Consider the following 24,349-nt stretch of genomic DNA (forward strand, 5'->3'; position numbering starts at 1 on the left):
TGTGACAAAATTTCCCTGTTGACTTATGGCTTGACTGGAAAACGTATAATCATATTGTGTATGTATGTGCTGTATTTACCTTGCCTATTTGTCAAATATCACAGTCTAACTGTATATGCTGTTCTTTTTATCTGCTCTTTTTGTTTTGTATGTACTTGCTTCCTCAATAAAGAAAAGAAAATTAAAATAAAAAAATAACCAAAAACCATTGCAATAATATTTTGCTTAGCTATGTCTTTATTCTCTAGGTTGTATGGCCGTGTAGTACAAGTTATGTTCAGCAGCAGTTAGTACAAGAGGTCAGTGAATTGGGTGACTTGTCAGACTTCCAAAGAGGACACATCGCGGGAGACCGTTTAGCAGGAGCTTCTCTTGATAAAAAACTTCTATTTATGGAGAGAAAAATTGATATTATAATTTTAGAACAGTTTGAATTGGTTTAGGTGAAGGGATGAGGTGTAATTATTTTTTAATATAATAAAGACCTCTTTTTTTTTTTACTTTAAAGGGATATGAAACTCATTTTTTGTTTAAATTTCAGTAGGAATGTATTTTTGGTTAAGCACCTGGGTAGTGCTTGCTCATTGGTGGCTACATTTAGCCACCAATCAGCAAGCACTACCCAGGTGCTGAACCAAAAATGGGCCGGCTCCTAACCTTACATTACTGGTTTTAAAATAAAGATACCAAGAGAATGAAGAAAAATTGATAATATGAGTAAATTAGAAAGTTGCTTAAAATTGCATGCTTTATCTGAATCATGAACGAAAAAAATATGGGTTTCATATCCCTTTAAGGTACTTGATATTAAGGGTAAAACAGGTGTGGACTATCTAAGTAGCTGTAATTCACATTAAAGGGACGTTAAACAATGAGTTGGTAAAATAAAAATGATAAATCGTATATATATATATATATATATATATATATATATATAAAAAATAAATAAAAACTTTGCAATATACTTTTATTATTTATTTTGTCTCATTTTCCTACAATTCCATTCTGAAATTGTGAGCTTTTCAGTTTTAGAAATGGAAGTGTAGAACACGGTTATATTCCACAAAGCCATTGGCTGCACACTCTAGTGACCTCTTTATAACCTAAGTTACAATATGACAGCTCCCATTGTTTTATTGGCACTAAAACTTTACACTTATTTTGCTAATATTTAAACAGCTACTGAAATTTAAAAAAAATAAATCTGCGTGTTATTCTCAGTCTAATCTTTTCTATGAATGCATCATTCTGTACAGCATTTATTTAGGGCAAGATTACAAGTCACACAATATGGTCTTTTCACAAGCATTGTGCCATTGTGTCTATTACAAGTCTTGAAAAATCCTTTTACAAAACAATACTTTCCGAGCTTAAAGAGCTCTAGTTAACAGTTTTCCGCAACAAAAAAAAGTTTAATGAAACACTTCAAAAATACATTACAAAGTACACTTACATTCATAATAACACTGTCTAATAAAAAATATTTTCAACAAATATCGCACACAAAAGTTATAAGGGCTCAAAGATAGGAGATCTCAGGTGTTCAGACAAAGGGATTTTACATAGAGATACATACAGATACACAATGTATTTGTATGCATATATATCTATATATGTGTACATATATATTAATGTATTTATATGTGTATATATGTATTGACGGACATATATACACATATTAAAACATAAATGTATATGTAGATATACACTCACCGGCCACTTTATTAGGTACACCTTGCTAGAACCGGGTTGCCCCCCCTTTTGCCTTCAGAACTGCCTTAATTCTTCATGGCATAGATTCAACAAGGTGTTGGAAACATTCCTCAGATATTTTGGTCCATATTGACATGATAGCATCACACAGTTGCTGCAGATTTGTCGGCTGCACATCCATGATGCAAATCTCCCTTTCCACCACATCCCAAAGGTGCTCTATGGATTGAGATCTGGTGACTATAGAGGCCATTGGTGTACAGTGAACTCATTGTCATGCTCAAGAAACTAGTTTGAGATGATTTGAGCTTTGTATGTGCATTATCCTGCTGGAAGTAGCCATCAGAAGATGGGCACACTGTAGTAATAAAGGGATTGCCATGGCATTAAAACAATGCTCAATTGGTACTAAAGGGCCCAAACTGTGCCAAGAAAATATCCCCCACACCATTACACCACCAGTCTGAACTGTTAATACAAGGTAGGATGGAGTCATGCTTTCATGTTGTTTAAGCCAAGTTCTGACCCTAACATCTGAATTTCACAGCTGAAATCGAGACTCATTAGACCAGGCAACGTTTTTCCAATCTTCTATTGTCCAATTTTGGTGATCCTGTACGAATTGTAGCCTCAGTCTCCTGTTCTTAGCTAACAGGAGTGGCACCTGGTGTGGTCTTCTGCTGCTGTTGCCCATCTGCTTCAAAGTTCGACGTGTTGTGCATTCAGAGATGGTATTCTGTATAGCTTGGTTGTAACAAGTGGTTATTTGAGTTACTGTTGCCTTTCTATCATCTCAAACCAGTCTGCCCATTCTTCTCTGACATCAACAAGGCATTTTTTCTTCCACACAACTGCCGCTCACTGGATATTTTCTCTTTTTCAAACCATTCTCTATGAACCCTAGAGATGGTTGTGCGTAAAAATCCCAGGAGATCAGCAGTTTTTTAAATACTCAGAACAGCCCGTCTGGCACCAACAACCATGCCACGTTCAAAGTCACTTAAATCCCCTTTCTTCCCAATTCTGATGCTCGGTTTGAAAAGCAGCAAGTTGTCTTCACACTGAGTTGCTGCCATATGATAGGCTGATTAGCAATTTGTGTTACCAAGCAATTGAACAGAAGTACCTAATAAAGTGGCCGGTGAGTGTATATAGACATATATAAAAATGCATTATATCCCTTTGCCATTAAGTAGATAGAAACATGATAAAACATTTATGCAATATTCATATTTAATAAGGATTTTAACTATGTATTTACTGTAAATATTTCACAATTGCTAATGTGAATATACTATGTTGTATGCGCAATGGGTTTTTTTTCGTCTCCACTGACTTCTATGGGGAATGCGAAATTGCGCAATCTTGGGTGTTCGGTTATTTTCTCCATTGATCTCTATAGGGGGATACATGCACGCACAATCACAACTTAGTTTATGCCGGGTATTCGGGTTAACGCATGCATAAACTAAGTTATTTTGCCACTTGTCAACGGCATCACCATTTCCCCATTGCCCCAAGTCCGCTGCCTCGGAGTTACACTTGACTCAAATCTATCCTTTGCCCCCCATATCCAATCGCTTTCTACATCCTGCCGCAACCATCTACGCAATATTTCCAAGATTCAACCTTTTCTGTGCGCTAACACCACAAACCAAACAATCCACTCCCTTGTTATTTCCTGACTTGTCTACTGCAATAACCTACTTACTGGCCTTCTTCTTTCCCGCCTCTCCCCCCCTTCAATCCATCCTAAATGCCTCTGCCAGACTGATCCACCTTACCCGTTGCTCTGTATCTTCTGCACCTCTCTGCGAGTCCCTTTATTGGCTCCCCATTCACAGCAGAATTAAATTCAAAATTTTCACCCTTGCATACAAAGAGCTCACCAACACCGCTCCCCTCTACCTATCCTTTCTAATCAACAAGTATACTCCAGTACGCCCACTAAAATCCAACAATAACTTGCTACTTGCATTTGTAACTATCACCTCTTCTCATGCTAGACTGCAGGACTTCTGTCGTGCAGCACCTACACTCTGGAACACTCTCCCTCGTGCTGTCAGGCTTTGCCCTAATCTTTCTGCCTTTAACCCCTATACGACGCATATCGTACAGGGTACGTCGCACACAACCTGGTCTTTAAAGACCAGCGACGTACCCTGTACAACATTAGGGGTTTAAAGCGGCTGGAAGCGATCTTGATCGCTTCTAGTCGCTTTCCGGTTATTGCAGTGATGCCTCGATATCGAGGCATCCTGCAATAACTCTCCTTGGCCATCTGATGCAGAGAGAGCCACTCTGTGGCCCTCTCTGCACCGGACATCGATGGCCGGTATCGTTGGTGGTGGGTGGGAGCCAGTCTGGGAGGCGGGTGGGCGGCCCTCGATGGGCCGTGTGATGTGGAGGGGGGCGGGATCGTGGGCAGGATCGCCAGGGCGCGCGCACGGGAGCCGCACACAGGTAGGGAGCGGGTGGGAACTGCTACACTGCAGAAAAAATTTGAACAGAAAGTGGGAAAAAAATAAATAAATAAAAATGATCTAAGGGATCTCGGAGGGAGGCAAGCTACACTACAGAAAAATAATAAAAAATGTATTTTATTGTAAACTGGGTACTGGCAGATAGCTGCCAGTACCCAAAATGGCTACCAATATGTTAGAGGGGGAGGGTTAGAGAGCTGTTTGAGGGGGGATCAGAGAGGTTGGGGACTAAGGGGGGGATCCTAAACATCAGCATATGTAAATATGCTAAAAAATATTTTATTTTATGGAAATACCTTTTATTTTAGTACTGGCAGACTTTCTGCCAGTACTTAAGATGGCGGGGACAATTGTGGGGTGGGGGAGGGAAAAGAGCTATTTGGGAGGGATCAGGGGGTGTGATATGTCAGATGGGAGGCTGATCTCTACATTAAAGCTAAAATTAACCCTGCAAGCTCCCTACAAGCTCCCTAATTAACCCCTTCACTGCTGGGCATAATACACGTGTGGTGCGCAGCTGCATTTAGCGGCTTTTTAATTACCAAGATGCAACGCCAAAGCCATATATGTCTGCTATTTCTGAACAAAGGGAATCACAGAGAAGCTTTTACAACCTTTTGTGCCATAATTGCACAAGCTGTTTGTAAATAATTTCAGCGAGAAACCTAAAATTGTGAAAAATGTAACGTTTTTTTTTTCTTCATTTGATCGCATTTGGCGGTGAAATGGTGGCATGAAATATACCAAGATGGGCCTAGATCAATACTTGGGGTTGTTTACTACACTACACTAAAATTAACCCTAGAAGCTCCCTACATGCTCCATAATTAACCCCTTCACTGCTGGGCATAATACACGTGTGGTGCGCAGCGGTATTTAGCGGCCTTCTAATTACCAAAAAGCAACGCCAAAGCCATATATGTCTGCTATTTCTGAACAAAGGGGATCCCAGAGAAATGTTTACAACCATTTATGCCATAATTGCACAAGTTGCAAATAATTTCAGTGAGAAACCTAAAGTTTGTGAAAAAATTTGTGAAATAGTGAACAATTGTTTTTATTTGCTCTCATTTTGCGGTGAAAGGGTGGCATGAAATATACCAAAATGGGCCTAGATGTCTGCTAAAAAAAAATATATGCATGTCAAGGGATATTCAGGGATTCCTGAAATATATCAGGGTTCCAATGTAACTAGCGCTAATTTTGAAAAAAAGTGGTTTGGAAATAGCAAAGTGCTACTTGTATTTATTGCCCTATAACTTGCAAAAAAAGCATAGAACATGTAAACATTGGGTATTTCTAAACTCAGGACAAAATTTAGAAACTATTTAGCATGGGTGTTTTTTGGTGGTTGTAGATTTGTAACAGATTTTGGGGGTCAAAGTTAGCAAAAGTGTATTTTTTTCCATTTTTTCCTCATATTTTATAAAAATTTTTTTATAAGATATGATGAAAATAATGGTATCTCTAGAAAGTCAATTTAATGGCGAGAAAAACGGTATATGTGTGGGTACAGTAAATGAGTAAGAGGAAAATTCAGACGGAATAGGGCCCTCAATTCCTCCTGTATGTGTTTGTAAATTTTGTCCTGTCTCTTACAAGTCTTATATTGTTTTATTTAAATGAATTGTATCCATGGACAGCGCTGTGGAATATGATGGCGCTTCATAAATAAAGTATAGTAATAACTTGTAATACCAATTTGCGAAAAAGGATTTGCCGCGCTACTTGTAATCTTGTCCTTAAGTATTTAATGTCCCTTTAAGTATGAACAGTAGAGACTTTAAATTAAATTATATTAGAAACACTGTATGTGTTACATAGACATTAAAGGGATATGAAAGTAAAAATGAAACTTACCTGATTTAGATAGAACATGTATTTCTAAGACATTATTATTATTATACTTTATTTATGAAGCGCCATCATATTCCGCAGTGCTGTCCATGGATACAGTTCATTTAAATAAAACAATAATATAAGACTTGTAAGAGACAGGACAACATTTACAAACACATACAGGAGGAATCAAGGGCCCTATTCCTGTGGGAATTTACAATCTAGAAGATTTAAAGTGCACTATTTTAACATTTATGTAGTTCTTCGGTATCCTTGAAAAAGAATATACGCATATCCTTCATTGCTGCAAACTGGCTGGTGATTGGTGCCTACACACGCTTGTTTCTGGTAATTGGATTGCTAGATGTGTGGAGCTAGCTCCCACTAGTGCATTGCTGCTCTTTCAGCAAAGGATACCAAGAGAATTAAACAAATTTGATAAAATAAGTAAACTGGAAAGTTGTGAGCTCTATCTGATAAATGAAAGAAAAATTTGGGGTTTCATATCCCTTTAATATTCTTTTTTTTTCCCTGTAGTATATAATGCATACACAAGAGGTCAGTATAGTACTAACTCCACTATAGTGTTGAGCAATCCCTTTTGATCAGGCAGTGTAGAAGGGTGTAGACTAATTCCGCAGGAGTTACCCCTTAAAGAGATAGGAAAGTCAAAATTAAACTTGCATGATTCAGATAGAGCATGTTATTTTAAGACACTTTTACATTCACTTCTATTTTCAAATGTGCTTCGTTGTTGCGTATTATTTGTTGAAAAAGAATACGCACATATCATACACCAGTGGGAGCTGCTGCTAATTGGTGCCTGCACACATTTGTTTCTTGTGATTGGCTAACTAGATGTGTTCAGCTTCCTGCCAGTAGTGCAATGCTGCTCCTTCAGCAATGGATAACAAGAGAATGAAGCAGATTTGATAATAGAAGTAAATTGGAAAGTTGTTTAAAATTGTATGTTCTATCTGAATCATAAAAGAAAACTTTTGGGTTTTGTTGATTGTGCATCCATTTGTTATTACTTGCTTGATCTGACCATTATGAGAAGCATTTGGATTGTCCATTGGAAAGACAGTTTGTGTAATGACTGTGCAAAAGAGTTGATATTTAAAATGCCCTATATATGATGCAAAGTGTTATTTAACGATCAATGTTTTACATTCATGAGTGAATTTATAGATTTTTTTTTTTTTTAAGAAGACTGGGGACGCTCAGTCTGGGGGATAGTTTATCTAATTTATGGCCTGATGACCTCACTGAATGCTATAAAAAAAAGGGTCGGAACCTATAAAGCTCTCTCTGCTCAGATAAGATAGCTGGAGTAGATTTAGTCCCGAGCACTTAATCAATAGTGTTCTTTTTTTATTGCATTGGTTGGAAATATAGTTGTACCCCTGTAGTTGGACGAGTCAGGGGAAAGGTCAGAGGATGATAACCATATGCAGCAAAGAAGGGTGTACTATGATGTAAGGAGTGAACTTCTGGATTTAGAGCCAGGTCAGCTAGATGTAGGCCTTCTGTCCAGGTATCTTGTGACTCTGAAATACAATTTCTGAGATGTTTCTAGATTTTGGTTCATTCTCTCTGTCCATTGGGCTGTGGGTGATTAGCAGACGACGAACACATTGTGATTTTCAGATTACGACAGAAGACTGCTTTACAAAAATAAGAGACAAACTGGCTCCCCTGTCAGGTACTATATCCAGGGGTAAAGCACCTAGTCGAACAATGTGTTGGAAAAAAAAGAGTTTTAGCAGAGAGTAGGTTGGGCAGAGGCACAAAATGAATCACTTTGGAGAATGTGTCCACAACTACCCAGATGACGGTGTTTCCATTAGGAGGAAGGTCTGCGATAAAGTCCACTTTGAGGCGGGTCCAAGGCTGGTTTGGAATAGGTAGAGGTTGGAGAAGACCGGCTAGAGATAAATGGAATACTTTATTTGCAGCACAGGCTGTACAAGAAGCAACATAATATTGGACGGTCTTATTAATTTCTGACCATCAAACTTGTGATAGTAACTTTTTGTAGGTAGTAAGTATGCCTGAATGTCCAGCTAAGACACTATCATGAGCCCAATAGAGAATACTGGGCCATAATTCTGGAGAAACTAGCCGGTCAGTAGGATTATTACATTGCTCTGGAATGGTCTTTTGAACTTCTCTAAGCTTATTCAGAGGGATCAAAATAATGGCATTTATCACTCGAGACGAAGGAATGATAGGAGTCGACTCAACTTCCTCTTTATGTGTTGAAAGGAATAGCACGTCAACTTTGACATTTTTACATCCAGGAATGTATGAAAGATAGAGGTTGAAATGAGAGAAGAATATTGACCATCTTGCGTGTTGTTTTGCTGTTTGGAGATACAATAAGTTCTTGTAGTCTGTTAATATGAAGAAAGGAAATTTATGCTTACCTGATAAATTGATTTCTTCTACGATATGACGAGTCCACGGATTCTTCCTTTACTTGTGGGATATTATCCTCCTGCTAACAGGAAGTGGCAAAGAGCACCACAGCAGACCTGTCTATATAGCTCCTCCCTTGACTCCACCCCCCAGTCATTCAAACGAAGGTATAGGAAGAAAAAGGAGAAACTAAAAGGTGCAGAGGTTAATGAAGTTTTAAACACAAAAATATAATCTGTCTTAAATTGACAGGGAGGGCCGTGGACTCGTCGTATCATAAAACAACTCAATTTATCAGGTAAGCATAAATTTCCTTTTCTTCTACTAGATACGACGAGTCCACGGATTCGTCCTTTACTTGTGGGATACAATACCAAAGCTACAGGACACGGATGAACGGGAGGGACAAGACAGATACCTAAACCGAAGGCACCACTGCTTGAAGAACTTTTCTCCCAAAAATAGCCTCAGAAGAAGCAAAAGTATCAAATTTGTAAAATTTGGAACAGGTATGAAGGGAGGACCAAGTCGCACCCTTACAAATCTGTTCAACAGAAGCATCGTTTTTAAAAGCCCATGTGGAAGCCACCGCTCTAGTAGAATGAGCTGTAATTTTTTCAGTCTCGTATGCCAAACGGATGATGCTTTTCAGCCAAAAAGAAAGAGAGGTAGCCGTAGCTTTTTGACCCCTACGCTTTCCAGAATAGACAAGAAATAGAGAAGATGTTTGACGGAAAACCTTGGTCGCTTGCAAGTAAAACTTCAAGGCCAAGTTATGTAACAGACGCTCCTTCTTAGAAGAAGGACTAGGACATAGAGAAGGAACAACAATTTCCTGATTAATATTCTTATTTGAAACAACCTTAGGAAGGAATCCAGGTTTAGTGCTCAAAACCACCTTATCAGAAAGGAATATAAGATAAGGCGAGTCGCATTGTAACGCAGAAAGCTCAGAAACTCTTCGAGCAGAAGAGATAGCAACTAAACACAGAACTTTCCAAGATAGAAGTTTAATATCTATGGAATGCATGGGTTCAAACGGAACCCCTTGAAGAACATTTAGAACTAAATTCAAACTCCATGGCGGAGCAACAGGTTTAAACACAGGCTTGATTCTAACTAAAGCCTGACAAAACGACTGAACGTCTGGGACATCTGCCAGACGCTTGTGTAGTAAGATTGACAAAGCAGAAATCTGTCCCTTTAAGGAACTAGCTTATAATCCCTTCTCCAATCCTTCTTGGAGAAAGGACAAAATCCTAGGAATCCTGATCTTACTCCATGAGTAGCCCTTGGATTCGCACCAATAAAGATATTTACGCCATATCTTATGGTAAATTTTCCTAGTGACAGGCTTTCGAGCCTGAATCAAGGTATCAATGACCGACTCAGAGAATCCCCGCTTAGATAAAATCAAGCGTTCAATCTCCATGCAGTCAGTTGCAGAGAAATTAGATTTGGATGTTGGAACGGACCTTGAATGAGAAGGTCCTGTCTCAGTGGCAGTTTCCACGCTGGCAGAGATGACATTTCCACCAGATCTGCATACCAAGTCCTGCATGGCCACGCAGGCCCTATCAAGATTACCAAAGCCCTCTCCTGTTTGATTCTTGCAATCAGACGAGGTAGGAGAACCTGCCCTCAGGGGTCTGTAAAATCACTTTAACACTTCGATTAGGCCAAATCTTTCCTTTGAGGCCCACCGGAGCTGGAGCTTGCTGCTTGCATGGGGAATTCAACTGCGCAACTGAGGCGCGAAATTAGGCCCCGCCCATCTACATCGATGTCTCACTGCCTTGCAAAAACCGCTATAAAGCGGTCTAGAACCTAGCCATGTGGGTTTCCATATACCCAGGTCTAAAAGAAAGCCATGTGCACCCTCCATTGCCATCAAAAATAAAAACGTTTGCTTCACACAAAAAAAAGTTAATTGCTCCAAACATAAAATCGTTTGCCCAACAAACATTATGTCATCAGTGTCACCATTTTTTCAGCCAAAACATACAGGTCCCAGTAATACCCTTCTATTTCACATGTAGGATTACTGCTTACCCCTTCCCTTATGGGAATGCTGTCAGCCAGTTCTGAAATAACACAGTCTCTCCAGAAAAAAATGACTGAACATACCTCAATGCTTGTAGCATGAAAAACGTTCCTCACACTGAAGTTTCTTAAGTACTCCTTAGCCATTCTGTGGGAACTACTCTGGATCTTCCTGACAGCTGCTAAGATCATCAGTCTCCAGGCAGAAATCTTCATCCATCTGCTGCCTGGGAAAAAATAGCACTCACCGGTACTATTTAAAATAAAAAAAAAGTCTTGCTTGAAGAAAATAAAAACTATAATTTTATCACCTCTTTCACTTTACCCTTCCTATTACTTAGTATAGGCAAAGAGAATGACTGGAGGGTGGAGTCAAGGGAGGAGCTATATAGACAGCTCTGCTGTGGTGCTCTTTGCCACTTCCAGTTAGCAGGAGGATAATATCCCACAAGTAAAGGATGAATCCGTGGACTCTAGTAGAAAAAAAGGTATTTTCTTTATACTACAACTGCCCCAGTCAACTGTGCTATTATTGTGAAGTGTAAGCATCTAGGAGCAGCAACAGCCCAGCAATAAGGCAGACCATACAGACTAACAAGTAGGGTCATTTAGTTCTGATGTGCATAGTGTGTAAAAATTACATCACTCACTAAAGTTCCAAGCTGCCTCTGATTATACCTACAAGTTCAACCCATTTTATAAGGTTGTGGCTTCAAAACACAAAATCAGTTATTTAATATACACAAATAAACATTAAAAAGCTAATTATCATACATTTCATACTCTGCAGTTGGTAAAAAATTAATTGGAAACACATTCAGGTAAAAAATCTCAGCTGCCCAATCTCATTTGAGGTCTTTTCTTGTTTAATGTATTTGTGCGTGTATGTATAATTAAAGGGACAGAAAAGTCATTTTTTATGTATGCATCAAAAATTAATCAATATACAGTGTTCTCCACACAAAATGTTGGGTGGGAGTAGTGTAATATTTTCTAATATTATATATTTTTTTGCTATGCAAAGCACAAATTAATTGCATAATTTCACAAAAGCATATTTAATGATAATTTGTGCAATAATAATGGAACATTTTAAATATTAGCTAATTTTAGATTAATATTATCTACAATTTTTGCCGTGTGGTCAGTAAAATATCTGCATATGAATTTAATATTTCTTAAAACATTTTCAACTGTCATTTTTAAGCAAAATCCTCTTTGTTAAGCAGGGCATATGAATAGACCGATCCAGTCGCTAATGGCGAGTAAAAATTCTTGCAGGCAAGTAAAATTTTCAATTTATCAGCTCGGCTGGCGATCTTACCATGGCAGCTTCGCACTATTTTTTTGGGGGCATAATATTGTGTCCCGGCAGTTGTACTATTTTTTTTTTTTTGCAGCTTAATACTGCAGCTGCACTATTTATTTGCAGCTCCTTAATACTAGCTTGTGATCTGGTGTTAGCGATGTCACAGCAGGGCGCACTATATTTTCTGGGATCATACGCACTTTTATTTGGGAGCATTAATACAACAAGCTTATGTTCCGGATTGGATCTTACTGATGTCACAGCAACCAATTTTGTTAACGGCAGACGCTTTATGTTTTGTGGGGCACAATACTACCTTGTTAGCGATGTCGCAGCTGATGCACAATTTCGTAAGGAGCACAATACCCGCGGAATTAAGGAAAGGTTCCAATCCCTTTTGATCATCTTGAAAATGAGGAGGAGCAAGCAGAAGAGTTTGAGGTATCAAGACTTAATGAGGTTTATGATTGTGAGTTTAACTTCCCAGAGTACTCTAACTCAGAGAGACAGCTGTCAACAGTTTCAACAATGTTTCATGTGCATAGATCAGGTACTTCTGTATTGAGTTCAATACAATGACTGAGGCTCAATTACTCATTTTATTTTCAATATTTGCTTAAAATATATCAATACTAGTTCACTAAAGTCTTATTTTGCACTATTCCGTAGTTCAATGATTGTATAATTGGACCAATGTCAGGAATGTATACAAAAATAAAGAATACAAGTTTGTGAGATTATAGCAAGGTTTACTTTGACCTTTTTAATGTATAAAGTACACACATGCGAGGCACGGGCGAGTAAATTTTTTTGTGGGCAGGTAATTTTTTTCAGTTACTCGCCCGGTGGGCGAGTTAATTTTTTTGCGTAATCATAGACCCTGTTCAAGGGTGTTGTATTCTTATTTCCATTTTTGTGGCTTGTTTGAGACTTATATAAATTCTGCACACAGTGCAGAATTATATAACATTAGCCTAGCACCAGGTTTCTAAAGCACAGTACTGCAATAGGTAAAAAAAACAGACCTGGCAAGTAAAGCCAGGAGCAGCATTCTGAAAAATATATTTTCGTAGGTAAATACTCTGTAGAAACCTGGTGTTAGGCTAATGTTATATAATTCTGCACTGTGTACGTTACATAGATGACCTTCTTTTCATAATTAAAAAACCATGCCGAGGACGCCACAGCTGCGATCACTCTCCTTTCTTAGAGCTCTGTGGGTCTTGTGTTTAACTATGTATTTAACTCCTTTGCGGGGGGGGGGGGGGGTTAAACTCAGAGCTGTATGGTTGGTTGCTAGCCTTAAAATAACATTCTCTAACGAATTAGACCATCTTATTTTTCAACTTTAACTGTCCTTTAATTCCTTAGAGAATGTTAATTTTATGAATGCTTGTTGCCAACTACGTGTTTAACCTCTTCTTTCAAAGGGATTAACCCTTTCCAGCCGTTGGGAAGTTCTATGCCGTCCTAACTGCACTGAGCTTTAGCGCGGTTAGGATGGCATGGAACGCCCTAGCAGTTTGGCTGTCCTGAAGCCATAGCGGCTTGGTAAATTGGATCGCGGGCTGGAGGGCATCCCTAGAATCATAGGCACTACCCCCTGACCCAATTCCATCATTGAAATCACGCAATCGCATGATTTCAATTTGTTTATATCTGAACTTTATTCCAATGTGGACAAATAAGTCCCGGAAGGAAATGGTTAAACAGTCAAAAAATTGGACAACAGTCACATTGTTCTTGAATTAGACCTGGCCAGTGATTGGCTGCTACATACATATGCTGCACTAAAATGTTCCTTAAATATTTTCCTATAAATCTAGTATGAATGAGCGAACAATATCATGTGAAAACTCTAATGTCTCTTGATAACTTAAAAAAGCTCATTAACTTGTATATTGAATCTAGAGCAAAATGTACTATAAGTGGGTGCCTAAGGCAGAACATGCTGTGATCTGAGATGATCATCGCAGAAAATGCAGCATGTCTGCAGAAAGAATGGGACACATGCAGGAAATGTTAGCACTTACACTTTTGCAGCACTGCTCCACATTAGACAGCTCTCTTCAAACAGAGCTTTGCTCTGGCTACACTGTGGTTTTTTTCTTAACACAGTGCATACAAAGTAAAGTGCTGTTTGAAGAGAACCGTTAAATATGGAACAACGCTGCAAAGCGGCAGTGCACTCATTGGTGACTGTCTCTCAGGTATTTTTAAACCCTGCCCCCCCAAGCCTTTCCCAGTTTGCAATGCTATGACTTCTAAATGTAAGATGTTCTAGTGAGCAATGCACCTTTTTAATTACTACATTTGTAAAAAAAAAAAAAAATCTTATTTTGTCTACAGCTAATTTGCAATGCTATTGAAATGGTGTGTTAGTGTGACTGCCTAATTTAAATTGAATTTTATTTCAAAATGACCTCCAGAACATCTTTCGCTAAAAAACATCATTGCAGAAAGTGAGGAAAAGTTCTGTTTCTGGGGCGACAAAATGTACATGTTTTTAAAGGGACAGAAATCCCCAAAATTTTATTTCATGATTTGGATAGAACATACAATTTTAAACAATTTTCTTATTGTCTTCTATTATCAAATTTGCTTCATTCTCTTGTTATCCTTTGCCTAAGGAACAGCATTGCACTAATGGCAGTTAACTGAAACCCATCTAGTTAGCCATCAGCAGCTAGTTCCCACTAGTGTAGGATATGTGAGTATTCTTTTTCAATGAGGGATACCAAGAAAACGAAGCACTTTTGAAAATAGAAGTGATTTTAAAAGGGTCTTAAAATAACATCTGAATCATGCAAGTTTATTTTTTACTTTTCTATCCCTTTAAACTAAAAGAGCTGAAATATCTGAAAATAAAAATAGGATACTCTTTCTGCTACATGGGAAAGAATGAGATGTGAAATGGAGCCTGAAAGACTGCTGTTGTCTGTATCTGCTTACAAAAATAGTGCTCAAATATGGTCAGCTGGTGAAATTGGTGGACTTTCATTGCCTTTAGTGGAACACTAAGTCAAAATATAAACTTTCGTTTTGACGATGCATCGCGATGCACCCTTACACAATGCTACATCGATGCATTTAAGTAGCCGCATCGATTCTCACGACGTCACATGATCCCGCCTGCCGGATCGACGAGAGTCAAGGAAAAATAGAGCATGGCGCAGTATAAATTACTAAACGAGCGCTGTGCGACTGCGCACTAAGTGATTGACTTTAGCTGGGGCATGCCATATAAGCAAGGGGGCGGTCCCTGGGAGGAGTGTTCCGTATTTTCGCTGTAGGAGTGGACTGGACTCGACTGGTGGTGAATTCATTGATGGTAGTGAAGGTGTAGGTGATGATAGTGACACAGTGTAGAGGACCTGACCACGGCTCATTTTTAATTGTTTTATGGTGAGAAATGTAATATAGTAGACGTACTGTGTCACTGTAGTCTACTAGTCAATCCCTATGTTTTTCAAACTACATTTGTCTGAGAGCACCACTATGTAGCAAGCACTGCAGGATGTATTGATGAGGTTTGTTTTCTACACGGTCTGCATTATTGTGGAGTCGACCTAGATTTATTTTACCTTTCCTGTCACTTTCAGTTTAATATATATTATTATCTACAGTTGTCCACAATAATGCAGACCGTGTAGAAAACCCCTCATTACCACCTAGAGTAGCCTACTGTGCTTGCTAGATAGTAAAGCTGCATGATTAATTGCGAATGCGTTTAAAAAAAATAAAAAAAATATGCTCTGTTTGTCATGAAAACTGAGGCGGAGGATGAGAGGCGGACCAGTGTGCGGCCTTGGGCGAACCTGAGAATGCCTATGAAACTGCCAGTTTTGCAGAGTTAGAGTGTGTAGGAGCAACAGGCATTCATCGGAGAGTCATCTGGGAGTGGTGTGGCGGTGGTCAAGCGGTGGTGTGGCGGTGGGACAGCATTGTACAAAACGTTAAAGTGCCTTAATGACTTTTATTTTATTTTTTTACTTCTGTGACGCATAACATTGAGTTTGATTACATTTTACAATATATTTTATTTATATATGTTCATTAAGTCAATCATCAGTCAAATCAATCAATCAATCAAATCAGTCAAAAATCGATCAATCAAATCAATCAGTCAGTCAAAAATCAATCAAATCAACCAGTCAGTCAAAAATCAAGTCAGCAGTTTTCAGGTTCCTCCATGCATACACTGCTTCATTTGTTACTCATACCACAGCTAGACTGAGTGCCCATTAGAAAACATGGACAATGTGGTAAGAACTAGCCAAGTGGCCAGCTAATTTTCTTTCATTTCGCTTTGTGTGTCTTGAGTTCACTTATTTGTATTATGTACACTAACTATAACTGTTCTTAGTGTTATGTACTACAGAATAGCTGTGTGATGTAATATCACAGGCAGTGCAGGATGTCAGGATTGACCTTGTCAATGCCAGATCCCTCATGTTTTCCTGGACAGTGGACACTGTGGACAGTTACTCTGCTGCATTTGCTATTCATTTAGCTGTGTGTGCATTGCACTACCTTTACTGTATACTGTCTTGTACATAAATTATACTGCTGTAAATTCAGCACTTTTCAGGTTTCTCCATGCATATACTGCTTCATATGTTAATCATACCACAGTTAGAATGACTGTCCAAAAAACATGACAATGGTGTGTCAGAAGACCTAAGAACTGGCTAGTTGCTACTATGTAACCACAGCACAGGCAGCTAATTTTAACTATTTTGTGGTTTGTATTTTTATGCTCCCAGAGTGTATTGGACATTGAGAAACATGTACATTAAGATTCTGTAGTGTTAAATAAACTTTTTAATGAAAAATGAAGGTATAGTAATTTTTAATAAAATTGCGATTAGATCGCAATCACAGTTTTTTGTTTTTTTTAAACGCGTTATTTTTTCTCCCAATATCGCCTAGCCCTACTAGATAGATAATATTACTACAGTTAAATTTGGGGAGGAGAAAATAAATACAGCTTGAGTGGGAGAGTAATTTTTGGTGATGAGTGACGCATTAGGGCATTATATCAGCACTACCCCCTTTCAACTCCATGTGTTAAAGCCGGCTGGGCATTGGGCAAGTTATTTTTGTTAAAGAGACAAAACAAGTTGAGGTAGACAAAATATTAAATGTGTACTTTAAATACTTTACCTGCAAATTTAATTTATACTGCAGTGCCTCGCCATTAACCCTTAAAGTTTCCGAATTGTACAGCTGTAACTCCCCCCACACAATTCATTTTATTGCTATCTAATCTATATTTTATGCACCATTATTTTGCACCTTTGCTTATTTTGAAAATTATTTTAAAATCTTACTTGCCAGTTGCCACAGCAATTTTTAAACATTTTTTTATGCAATCTATTTTATTTTTTAATTAATTAGCCCTTTTAAGATATGCACTTGCAGTGTGCTGTGCACACAACTTGCACAGATCTTTTTTATTTTTATGGTACTTTAAGTTAGGTGCATGTGCTGATTGTGCTCTTGAGTATAAAAGAAAAGGTGCCAAATGCCAATGCTAATCCCTGGGTGTGTTATTGATAACAAAGCTAAAGCAGTATATATATATATATATATATATATATATATATATATATATATATATTTAAGATACTTGACATGTTTTTTTTTTGTTTTTGTTTTTTTAACACTGACAGTTCGTTGAAAATCATCCGTCACAACATACGTGGCATGCTAAAATGAGCGAGAGATACGAAATTCAACTAGCATTTTAAAAACAAACATCTGGGCACATTTTGAATTTTATGAACATACTGGAAAGCACGAATTGGACAAGACACACGCTGTGTGTAAAGTCGGTCACACAAAAATTAAATACCTAGGGAATACTACTAACTTGAGAAACCACGTTAGCCGTTTTTACTCTGAGATGCTAACACCTGCAGCTGCCACTGCCAAGGAAATAGTTCAGCCAAGAATCCATGCGATGCTGTCAACTTTGCTGCCCAACTCTGAAAAAGGGAAGAGAGTAACCAAAGCTGTTGCAACTTTCATAGCGTAGGACCTACGGCCTTACTCTGTTGTGGACAAACCTGGGTTTCACCACCTTTTGAAGACACTAGAGCCACGTTATAAGCTCTCATCACGCAATCACTTTACAGAAAACATTATACCTGCACTCTACCAAAAAACCAAAGCTCAGGTAATTGCATCAATGAGCCAAGCCAGTCGAGTAGCCATAACGTGCGATTCACGGACTTCAGTCACAACGGAGTCTTATGTTACAGTAACTGCACATTACGTTAGCAAGGACTGGCAGATCTTGTCGCATGTGCTTCCAACGAGTCGTATATGAGTCTCAAACGGGTGCTCATCTGGCGAAGCTACTGTCTCGTGTCGTGGAAGAATGGCAGCTGTCAGATAAATCTGTAGTGCTTGTGACCGACAACGTGTTGAACATGATTGTTGCAGCTCAATTCCCTCATGTAAAATGCTTCGCCATACACTGAATCTCACGTCCCAGCGGGAGCTGAAAGTGGCCACGCTCTCCAGGCTTCTGGGCAGAGTGCGACGAATATCAACATTTTTTCAACGCAGCACTACAGCGAACCACTGTCTGAAAGAGAAACAGAAATGTCTTGGCTTGGCGAATTATAAGCCGATAACTGATGTGACAACAAGGTGGAACAGCTCATATGACATGGTCGAGAGGTTCTTAGAACAACAACCTGCAATCTGTGCCACATTGCGGTCTCCAGAAGTCAGAAAAAATAAGTCAGATCTCTAAACGCGCAACAAACAGATGTGTCAATGCAGAGGATGCTGTGAGTGCATTAAAGCCAATGAAGGATGCAACCACGCTGATGTCAGATTGAGTGTACTACAGTTACACCTAGGAGGACAAACGTGGATGAAGCGCCTGAGGGAAAAGAAACTCTGGAAGAAAAAACACCCATCGAGGATAGCCCTTCTCCTCCAAATAGAAAGTCCACATCGCCGCTCATGACTTTGTGAGACATTATTTCACTGACACTGAAGGGACAATAGAACCCAAGACCAAGGCGGAAGAATAAAAAGAGAAATACTATAAAGCCCCATCTCTGCCTCTCACTGAAGACCCATTGAACTGGTGGCATGTACATGGTCATATTTCCCTTCTCTCTCAGCTGCCAAAGCGATACTTGCGTATCCCAGGCATAAGCGTGTCTGGAGAGCGGGTTCTCTCCACTGCAGGAGATGTGGTGACGGCAAAAAGAAGCACCCTCAATCAAACCAGAGCATGTGGATCAACTAGTGTTCTTACAGAAAAACCTATATATTCCATAATTATGAGCAGTGATTCATGTTTATTAATATTTAATGTTTTTTTGGTACATCCAGGAAGTGCTGTGTGCCCCAGTACCCACACTCCAGTCCAGTTGTTAAGTTATTTTATATTTGTTATAGCTTTTCTTATAGCTTTTTGCAAATTGAAGCTTAAAGGGTCAGTAAACCTTAAAAATAATGTTATATAATTCTGCACATAGTACAGAATTATATAACATTATATTAGCCAAACTTTGTAAATCATAATATTCCGAATGGAGCTTGATGCCCCGTGTTTCTGGCGAGCCTGCAGACTCGCCAGAAACAGCAGTTATGAAGCAGTGGTCACAAAGACCGCTGCTCCATAACCTGTCCGCCTGCTCTGAGCAGGCGGACAGACATCACCGGAAATCAACCCGATCGAGTGCGATCGGGTTGATTGACACCCCCTGCTGGCGGCCCATTGGCTGCGAGACTGCAGGGGGCGGCGTTGCACCAGCAGCTCTTGTGAGCTGCTGGTGCAATGCTGAATACGGCGAGCGTATTGCTCTCCGTATTCAGCGAGGTCTGTCGGACCTGATCCGCAATGTCGGATCAGGTCCGACAGACCTTGATAAATAGAGGCCCTTGAGTAAATCTTTGTTGGATCACAAATATACTACACAACCACGTCACTGTCACACACACACAAACAATACAAAAGAACCTCATGTGCGTCCCACCCTTTCTTCACCATGATTAACTCTCTATGATGTCTGTTTTTTTGTTTATTGTTTGTGTGTGTGTGTGTTGTGTAACTATATATTTGTGATCTCATAAAGATAATCAAGTTCATTTAGTAGTTCAATGCTATTTGTTATTACACTTAGGCAGCAAATCAAACACAAGCTCAAACCACTGGTATGGCTATGTGAGCTATGTATTTAATTAGCCTTTGTAAAGACATTGCTAAATATTTTTATCTTAATTGGACATTTAATAATAAATTCTTTAAAACTGCTCTCTGCATTCCCCATTAATATTGTAGATTCTGGCCTTTAAAGTCAGCAAAAATGCACAGTAGCACACTACATAGCATACACTTACACATGCAGACACACACACACACACACTACTTAGCATACACTTATACATGCAGATACACACACACACTACATAGCATACACTTACACATGCAGATACACACACACTACATAGCATACACTTACACATGCAGATACACACACACTACATAGCATACACTTACACATGCAGATACACACACACTACATAGCATACACTTACACATGCAGATACACACACACTACACAGCATACACTTACACATGCAGATACACACACACTACATAGCATACACTTACACATGCAGATACACACACACTACATAGCATACACTTATACAGGCAGATACACAGACACTAAATAGTATACACTTATAAATGCAGATACACACACATTACATAGCATACACTTATACATGCAAATACACACACACTACATAGCATACACTTACACATGCAGATACACACACACTACATAGCATACACTTATACAGGCAGATACAGACACTACATAGTATACACTTATACATGCAGATACACATTACATAGCATACACTTACACATGCAGCATACACTTATACATGCAAATACACAGACACTACATAGTATACACTTATCCATGCAGACACACACACTACATAGCATACACTTATACATGCAGATACACATACTCACACACACTACATAGCTTACATTTATACATGCACACACACACTACATAGCATAAACGTATACATACAGATAATGGATACAGATAGACACACACGCTATATCATATATGGGTATCTGTAATTCATTGTATGGGGTCCTGGGGTTGGCAAGCACATTAGCTGTCAGTCTGCAGCGGCTACTGTTCGTTACCCTGGTATTAGCACTGCTAATTGTATAAAACTGAAGGCATGCTAGTATTATCACCAGGGGTTAGACATCACTACCAGAGATAGGTTAGAGAGGTCACCATTACCCATGGTTAAAGTGATACAGCCTTCTTACTCCTGCTTAACTCACACACCATTCCTTTTCCACAAGGAATCTTACATGTATCTAACCCTGAATTAAAAAAAAAAAATAATAATAATTTTAATGCATGGGGCAAATCGGGACAGATGGCTAGCAACCCGGGACAGGGGAACAGATCCCTAAAATCGGGACAGTTGGGGGGTATGCTCTGTGTGTTCCAGATTCACGGTGTGATGTTTGCCAGTAAGGAAGTGCTCTGTTTTGTAGATATTGTGTTACTGTATACAGCACACACACCAGTAATTTATTGTATTGTTTATAATGCAGTGCATATTGCATAAGGACTTATTCAGAATAAAAAGTGTCTATTTTAAATAGACCCTTTAAGATAACATCCCATGCCATCCATCCAAGCAGATCTGTATGGGTTAACCAGTTAACATTTAACCACCCGCCTCAGCGCCTCTACCGAATAAATCCTAAACGTGTACTCCAGACAACTGAAGCCAAACCACTATTACAGAGGAAGGAAAAGCCTTGACAGAATAAATTGTAAATTGAAGCTTTAAACCTTGAGTAAATCTTTATTGGATCGCAAATATACTACAGTACACAGCAGCAGCACACACAGTCACACACAACAAAATACAAAAAGAAATCACCACACACCTTGTGTGCGTTCCACCCTTTCTTCACCATGATTCACTCCTATGATTGATTATGTTGTTTTTTTTTTGTATTGTCTGTGTGTGTGTTGTGTGTGTGTACTGCTGTAACACTAAGTAACTATATATTTGTGATCACATAAAGATAATCAAGAAACTAGTAGTTCAATGCTACTTGTTGTAATTCTCTAGCACTACTATTGTGTGTGTTCCAGATTCACTGTGATGTTTGCCAGTCAGGAGGAAGTGCTCTGTTTTGTAGATGTTGTTTACAGCACACCTGCAAGTTATTGTACCGCATACAAGGGATTTATGTTTTGTTTTCTGAGGATGACCATTTTCACACAAATAATAATGGTTATAACAATGATGGTAAGCTTGACCTATCTATTTTGGTCTTAATTTAATGTTTATTTAGACATTTATTTATGTTAATGTTTTACTAGAGTATTCTATATATACATTTAAATATTTTGTTTTATTGAAGAAGTACACTGTGTGCACTGCACTTACACTACTACTTCAGTTTGATGCTATTTAGTATTTACTGTTCTAAATAAATACTGTTGTTGTCTGCTGTGTTCAGACGTTGCCACATGAGGGAGAGTGTCCCTTTTTGAGCCGATAAAACAAAAAAAAAAGTTCTTCTGACTGCTTGAATTTTTTTTCTGAAAAAATTTAAATCATGGGCATAATTAGGGAACTAATCGTGATGCATCATACAATCGAATCGTTGACATGATAATCGTAATCGAATCGTGAGACCAGTGAAGATGCACCCCCCCCCACTAGAAAGGATAATAGGAGCTCAGAACTATGTCCGATTCTAGTTTCACACTTCAATTTTTCATTTATGGCATGATCCAGTACTACAGGTGCTATACAAATAAACCATAATAATATAAATAAATATAGTGTCATCCTGTCTCATATTGGAATACAGGAATAAAAGTTTTAGTATATGTAGTATATGTATATTTTTTTTCAAATATTGAAGATAAAAAGAAAAAAGTACTACAAACTACTTTAGTACAAATACTAAACATCAGTATATTTTATCACTATGTTTATTTAGTGCTACATTAAGGCAAATGGGGTAAACTTAATACCTTGGGGCCGAATTAACAATGTCTGTCCTTCCTGATATGCTGTAGCGTATCATGTCCGACATACATCGCTGAATGCCGACTTTAGCATTGCACAAGCAATGGTTCTGGTGAACTGCTTGTGCAATGCCGCCCCCTGCAGATTTGTCTAGGATCGGGTTGATTGCTGTCCGCCGCTTAGAGCAGGCGGACCAGTTACGGAGCAGCTGTCTTAAGACCACTGCTTCATAACTGCTGTTTCCGGCGAGCCTTCAGGCTCACGCAGAAACAGGGGCATCAAGGGTCGTTCAGCTCCTGATAAATCGCCCCCCTTGGCTGCATAAATGATATCAATACTAAATGACTTTTTGAGAAGCCAGCAGTCTGAACCTTGCACATTAAAAAGGTACATGACCCACATTTTTTTATTTTGTGATTCATATAGAGGATGCAATTTTAAACAACTTTCTAATTTACGTCTACTATCTATTTTAATTCGTTCTCTTGGTATCTTTTGTTGAAAAGCAGGGATCTAAGCTCAGGAGAGTGCACATGTCTGGAACACTATATGGCAACAATTTTGCAAAAATGTTATCCATTTGCAAGAGCACTAGATGGCAGCACTATTTCCTGCCATGTAGTTCTCCAGACACCTACCTAGGTATCTCTTCAACAAAGAATACCATGGGAATTAAGTAAATTTGCTAATAGAAGTAAATTGGAAACTTTTCAAATATTGTATGCTCTGTCTGAATTACAAAATATTTTTTTTAGTTCTCATATTCCTCAAAGGAACAAAAAATAAATAAAAAAGTTTATATATATTAGAGCTGCAACAACTAATCGGCATAATCGATAATAATTATGAAAATAGTTGCAAACGAATCTCAATCGATTAGTTGGTTTGCAATTAGTTGGTCTGTGCACAGCACCAGCTGCTTTACTCCAATGAGCTCCTGCACATGGTATTGTGTTTAATGGATATGCCCTTAGCCTAAAGGACAGCTACAGACATTTTACTTTACACTTTTTTTAGGACACTATAAGTTTATTTTTATGTTTACAACTACTCCTGGGTTACGTGCAACACAGAATTAAAATAGGAGCCATCATTTGGATTATTTATATAAAATCAGGTGATTTTGGATTATGCTTTGCATGATATAGTGCTGAGCTTGTTATTTACACCTAGCCCTAGATTGATGGCATTCGTTATATGAATTGATGCCACTATTACCTGTTTGCACAATTTTTTGTGGATCGCATGCTATTGCTTATTATATGTACTCTATAGATTAATGTGTAAGGCTGTGTCCTGTTACTGATATATAGGGGCGTATTTATCAAGCTCCATACGGAGCATGATGCCCGTGTTTCTGGCGAGCCTTCAGGCTCTCCGGAAACACAAGTTATGAAGCAGCCGTCTAAAGATCACTGCTCCATAACCTGTCCACCTGCTCTGAGGCGGGGAAAGACATCACCAGAAA

The 24,349-nt window shown here is 38.7% G+C and overlaps 1 long non-coding RNA gene across 1 annotated transcript in view; it reads right to left on the reverse strand.

Annotated features, from left to right (window-relative positions):
• Positions 1 to 217: 217 nt before the first annotated feature.
• The window catches only part of LOC128652048 (uncharacterized), a 35,290-nt gene continuing 11,158 nt past the window's right edge, over positions 218 to 24,349 (reverse strand). Inside the window, exon 2 of the long non-coding RNA XR_008401251.1 lies at positions 218 to 386. This is a non-coding gene — a long non-coding RNA (uncharacterized LOC128652048). The remainder of the gene's footprint in view (positions 387 to 24,349) is intronic.

The sequence above is a fragment of the Bombina bombina genome, chromosome 3 (assembly GCF_027579735.1).
Source record: "Bombina bombina isolate aBomBom1 chromosome 3, aBomBom1.pri, whole genome shotgun sequence".
Taxonomy (NCBI): Eukaryota; Metazoa; Chordata; class Amphibia; order Anura; family Bombinatoridae; genus Bombina; species Bombina bombina.